This window comes from Oncorhynchus tshawytscha, unplaced genomic scaffold, assembly GCF_018296145.1.
Source record: "Oncorhynchus tshawytscha isolate Ot180627B unplaced genomic scaffold, Otsh_v2.0 Un_contig_8060_pilon_pilon, whole genome shotgun sequence".
NCBI classification, from domain to species: domain Eukaryota; kingdom Metazoa; phylum Chordata; class Actinopteri; order Salmoniformes; family Salmonidae; genus Oncorhynchus; species Oncorhynchus tshawytscha.
The window spans coordinates 37016-43945 of record NW_024609179.1 but is presented as its reverse complement, the minus strand read 5'-3'; positions in this window follow the sequence as shown (position 1 = coordinate 43945).

Genomic DNA, 6930 nt, shown 5'->3' with positions numbered 1-6930 from the left:
GAAATTCGGCTTGTCACCAAAAGCACTCACAAACTTCTACAGATGCACAATCGAGAGCATCCTGGCGGGCTGTATCACCGCCTGGTACGGCAACTGCTCCGCCCTCAACCGTAAGGCTCTCCAGAGGGTAGTGACGTCTGCACAACGCATCACCGGGGGCAAACTACCTGCCCTCCAGGACACCTACACCACCCGATGTTACAGGAAGGCCATAAAGATCATCAAGGACATCAACCACCCGAGCCACTGCCTGTTCACCCCGCTATCATCCAGAAGGCGAGGTCAGTATAGGTGCATCAAAGCTGGGACCGAGAGACTGAAAAACAGCTTCTATCTCAAGGCCATCAGACTGTCAAACAGCCACCACTAACATTGAGTGGCTGCTGCCAACACACTGACACTGACACTGACTCAACTCCAGCCACTTTAATAATGGGAATTGATGGGAAATGATGTAAATATATCACTAGCCACTTTAAACAATGCTACCCTATATAATGTTACTTACCCTACATTATTCATCTCATATGCATACGTATATACTGTACTCTATATCATCGACTGCATCCTTATGTAATACATGTATCACTAGCCACTTTAACTATGCCACTTTGTTTACATACTCATCTCATATGTATATACTGTACTCGATACCATCTACTGTATCTTGCCTATGCTGCTCTGTACCATCACTCATTCATATATCCTTATGTACATATTCTTTATCCCCTTACACTGTGTATAAGACAGTAGTTTTGGAATTGTTAGTTAGATTACTTGTTGGTTATTACTGCATTGTCGGAACTAGAAGCACAAGCATTTCGCTACACTCGCATTAACATCTGCTAACCATATGTATGTGACAAATAACATTTGATTTGATTTGATTTATTATACTGGTATAGAGATGTATTATACTGGTAAAGAGATGTATTATACTGGTAAAGATATGTATCATACTGGTAAAGAGATGTATTATACTGGTAAAGAGATGTATTATACTGGTAAAGAGATGTATCATACTGGTATAGAGATGTATCATACTGGTAAAGAGATGTATTATACTGATATAGAAATGTATTATACTGGTAAAGAGATACTGGTAAAGAGATGTATCATACTGGTAAAGAGATGTATTGTACTGGTAAAGAGATGTATCATATTGGCAAAGAGATGTATTATGCTGGTAAAGAGATGTATCATACTGGTAAAGAGATGTATTATACTGGTAAAGAGATGTATTATACTGGTATAGAGATGTATCATATTGGTGTAGAGATGTATTATACTGGTATAGAGATGTATTATACTGGTAAAGAGAGGTATTATACTGGTAAAGAGATACTGGTAAAGAGATGTATTATACTGGTAAAGAGATGTAATATACTGGTAAAGAGATGTATTATACTGATATAGAGATGTATCATACTGGTAAAGAGATGCATTATGCTGGTAAAGAGATGTATCATACTGGTAAAGAGATGTATTATACTGGTAAAAAGATGTATTATACTGGTAAAGAGATACTGGTAAAGAGATGTATCATACTGGTATAGAGATGTATCATACTGGTAAAGAGATGTATCATACTGGTATAGAGATGTATTATACTGGTAAAGAGATGTATCATACTGGTAAAGATATGTATCATACTGGTAAAGAGATGTATCATACTGGTAAAGAGATGTATTATACTGGTATAGAGATGTATCATACTGGTATAGAGATGTATCATACTGGTAAAGAGATGTATCATACTGGTATAGAGATGTATTATACTGGTATAGAGATGTATCATACTGGTAAAGAGATGTATTATACTGGTATAGAGATGTATTATATTGATATAGAAATGTATTATACTGGTAAAGAGATACTGGTATAGAGATGTATCATACTGGTAAAGAGATGTATTATACTGGTAAAGAGACACTGGTAAAGATATGTATTATACTGGTAAAGAGATGTATCATAGAGGGCCACCATTGTTCCTGTTCCCAAGAAAGCTAAGGTAACTGAGCTAAACGACTACCGCCCCGTAGCACTCACATCCGTCATCATGAAGTGCTTTGAGAGACTAGTCAAGGACCATATCACCTCCACCCTACCTGACACCCTAGACCCACTCCAATTTGCTTACCGCCCAAATAGGTCCACAGACGACGCAATCTCAACCACACTGCACACTGCCCTAACCCATCTGGACAAGAGGAATACCTATGTGAGAATGCTGTTCATCGACTACAGCTCGGCATTCAACACCATAGTACCCTCCTAGCTCGTCATCAAGCTCGAGACCCTGGGTCTCGACCCCGCCCTGTGCAACTGGGTACTGGACTTCCTGACGGGCCGCCCCCAGGTGGTGAGGGTAGGCAACAACATCTCCTCCCCGCTGATCCTCAACACTGGGGCCCCACAAGGGTGCGTTCTGAGTGCGGGGAGGAGGCACAGGACGTACTGGACTGTGGAGGGGCACTGGAGATCTGGAGCGTAGAGCTGGCACAATACGTCCTGGTTGGATGCTTACTTGAGGCCGGCAAGTGCGGGGCGCTGGCACAGGGCTGTGCACTGGGCTGTGCAGACACACGGAGACAAGTATGCAGAGCCGGCGCAGGATATCCTGGTCCAAGGAGGTGTATTGGAGACCAGGAGCTCTGAGCCGGCACCCTCCTTCCTGGCTGGATGCCCATTCTAGCCCGACAAATGCGAGGAGCTGGAATAGAGCGCACCAGGCTGTGAATGCGAACTGGAGACACCATGCGCATCACTGCGTAACACGTGTCTGACCAGTCACACGGTCCCACGGTAAGCACGAGGAGTTGGCTCAGGTCTCCAACCTGACTCAGCCAATCTCTCCGTGTGCCTCCCCCAAAAAATGTTATGGGGCTGCCTCTCGTGCTTGTCTCATTGGTACAACTCCTCGTAATATCGCCGTTCAGCTTTCATGCCTCTATCTCATCCTTAGGACGGCATTACTCCCCAACCTGCGTCCAGGGTCCTGCTCCATCCAGGATCTCCTCCCAGGTCCATTCCTCCTGAACGCGCTGCTTGGTCGATTTTTGGTGGGATCTTCTGTTACGTTCGTTATAAGGATCGGACCAAGGCGCAGCATGGTATGCGTGCATTATTTTTATTAACAGAATGAACACTGAATAAACAAACAAACTAGTTACACAAGCTACACAAACTAGTGCTGAACAGGCAACTACACATAGACAAGATCCCACCAACAAAAAAGGGAAAATGGCTACCTAAATATGATTCCCAATTAGATACAACGATAAACATCTGTCTCTGATTGAGAACCATATCAGGCCAACATAGAAAAATACAAAACCCCCTAGAACTACAACAACCCTAGACATACAAAAACCCTAGACAATATAAAAACTAGCGTACCAACCCGAGACACACCCTGACCTAACCAAAATATAATGAAAACAGAGATATCTAAGGTCAGGGCGTATCTCTCCTACAGAATAGATGACAGTTATGAGTTAATGGGTGTGTGTGTCCGTGTTTGAGTAGAACCTCTATCTGATCATAGGAAGGAAAATAACTCCAGACATAATTACCAGAAGGTATATACTTTATTCCAATTCAAAGTATTATAGAAGGAGATAAAGATAAAATACATGCAAATAATATCTATAACATGATCACAGTTACTGAATATAGTCTCATTTTTGTTGTGTGCATTTCGATCATGTCTAAATACCAATCCTTTAAACGTGAGTGGTTAGTCCTGCTCCAAAGACAGTCAACAGTTAACTGTTTTCTGACAGTGGTTAGTCCTGCTCCAAAGACAGTCAACAGTTAACTGTTTTCTGACAGTGGTTAGTCCTGCTCCAAAGACAGTCAACAGTTAACTGTAGTCTGACAGTGGTTAGTCCTGCTCCAAAGACAGTCAACAGTTAACTAGTTTGACAGTGGTTAGTACTACGATCCAAAGACAGTCAACAGTTAACTGTAGTCTGACAGTGGTTAGTGCTGCTCCAAAGACAGTCAACAGTTAACTGTAGTCTGACAGTGGTTAGTACTATGATCCAAAGACAGTCAACAGTTAACTGTAGTCTGACAGTGGTTAGTGCTGCTCCAAAGACAGTCAACAGTTAACTGTAGTCTGACAGTGGTTAGTACTATGATCCAAAGACAGTCAACAGTTAACTGTAGTCTGACAGTGGTTAGTACTACGATCCAAAGACAGTCAAAAGTTAACTGTAGTCTGACAGTGGTTAGTACTACGATTCAAAGACAGTCAACAGTTAACTGTAGTCTGACAGTGGTTAGTACTACGATCCAAAGACAGTCAACAGTTAACTGTAGTCTGACAGTGGTTAGTACTACGATCCAAAGACATTCAACAGTTAACTATAGTCACCTCAATCAGTCTAACTGGTGTCTGTATGTAGCCTCGCTACTTTTATAGCCTCGCTACTTTATATAGCCTGTCTTTTTACTGTTTTATTTCTTTACTTACTTGTTCACCTAATACCTTTTTTGCATTATTGGTTAGAGCATGTAAGTAAGCATTTCACTGTAAGGTCTACACCTGTTGTATTCAGCATTTCACTGTAAGGTCTACACCTGTTGTATTCGGCGCATGTGACAAATAAACTTTGATTTGATTTAGTCTGACAATTACACAAACTAGCTATGGACAAAGTCACACTTCTGTGACAAATAAATCATTTCTGCCAACATTCTGTATATGTGCATTACAAGCACGGTAGAGTAGCGGACCACCAACGATGACAAGAAAAGTCACTTTAGTTGCATTGTTCTGTCTCTCTCACTGTTTAACACATCCATCCAACAGCCACCATCAGTGCTATACATGATAATCAGATAATCAATCAACTGAATGGAAATGACTGAAAACATAATCCACACTCAAAATGTACATGGTAACAATGTAAAACATTTGTTCTGTAAAAAGTTAAATACTGCCAATTTGGTATCTTGGCTTTTTAGTGTAGCTAGCAATATATCATCAGTCGTCCAAATGTCCTTCCTCTACGGTAGACAGGCTGATAGATCATTAAAGGAACTGAGCGACGTTATGAGTGAATAATGTGTTAGGGCTCTATTCAACCTGGATAATGTGTTAGGACTCTTCAGTCTGGATAATGTGTAGGGCTCTAATCAGTCTGGATAATGTGTTAGGGCTCTATTCAGTCTGGATGTGTTAGGGCTCTATTCAGTCCGGATAATGTGTAGGGCTCTATTCAGTCTGGATAATGTGTTAGCGCTCTATTCAGTCTGGATAATGTGTTAGGGCTCTATTCAGTCTGGATAATGTGTTAGGGCTCTGTTCAGTCTGGATAATGTGTTAGGGCTCTATTCAGTCTGGATAATGCGTAGGGCTCTATTCAATCTGGATAATGTGTTAGGGCTCTATTCAGTCTGGATAATGTGTTAGGGCTCTATTCAGTCTGGATAATGTGTTAGGGCTCTGTTCAGTCTGGATAATGTGTTAGGGCTCTATTCAATCTGGATAATGTGTTAGGGCTCTATTCAGTCTGGATAATGTGTTAGGGCTCTGTTCAGTCTGGATAATGTGTTAGGGCTCTGTTCAGTCTGGATAATGTGTTAGGGCTCTATTCAGTCTGGATAATGTGTTAGGGCTCTATTCAATCTGTTCAGTCTGGAATGTGTTAGGGCTCTATTCAGTCTGGATAATGTGTTAGGGCTCTATTCAGTCTGGATAATGTGTTAGGGCTCTATTCAGTCTGGATAATGTGTTAGGGCTCTATTCAGTCTGGATAATGTGTAGGGCTCTATTCAGTCTGGATAATGTGTTAGGGCTCTATTCAGTCTGGATAATGTGTTAGGGCTCTATTCAATCTGGATCGCTGAAGTGTTACACATACCGCACTAGAAATGTAAAGGTAATTTCCTATTGAGCCGACATTTGCAGCTTGTACCGTCAATGCAGTCTCTGCTAACGCGAAGGCATTGCCTTTAAATTTCAATCATGCTGTGATGCTCAATTACCGCGATACGGATTGAATAGAGCCCTAAGTGTCATCAACATTTAAACATCTGAGAAAGCAGCGATTCTGATCATAAAGGAAGAAATATAGCAATAACATAATGTTGCTGTAGTGTTCTCTTGTTCTGGAAGAATGGAAACAAACTCATAACAAAAATGTAAAATAAAATAAGAAAAAAATATGTTTGTTCTATTCTAGAACTCCTAGCATCCTCACAGGGTTAGTCAATCAAAATGGCCACCATGTCTAGAGATGGCATTTTGCCTCTATGACTACTCAGAAATCTCTGTTACCTCAAACACGAAGTCACTTATACATGTGTAGTTAGACAGATAGCGGGTGATAATAACAAATCATTTTCATCATTTTTGTCACCCGTGAAGGCAGATTCAGTATCATTTGGAAGAAGAATTATTAGGAAATGTTTAAAAAAATATATAAAAAAACAACTCATCACAACAATTCCTGACTTTAGTAAAATCATAGCTGATTGATTTTTGTTGTTTTTGTTCATGAGGAGAAATTCTAACTGTACACCAACTAGAGTCCCCATGCTGTAACTCACATTTACCATTGATCAAATAAAGCCCCGGCTGGAACCTCACAAAAAGGCTTTTCTAGCCAGCTAAAACATGTCCTAACCACCATCTGTTTCAGCACAGCACAAAACAGCAGGTCTATACGAGGGCAGTAAGTCCATAGACTGCCTTTCAGACATGGAGACAATCACTGTCTCCTAAATGACACCCTATTCCCTCAAAGGTGCACTACTTTTGACATGTATTGAGTAGTGAACTATGTAGGGAATAGGGTGCCATTTGGGACACTACATCAAACCAGTTCTTATTGATCCAAAGTGCCTTTTGTTTTCTTGTTTTCTTCAAACTGTTCCTTTTTGGGGAAGTGTTATTGATTAAGAATATCCTCAGGTAAT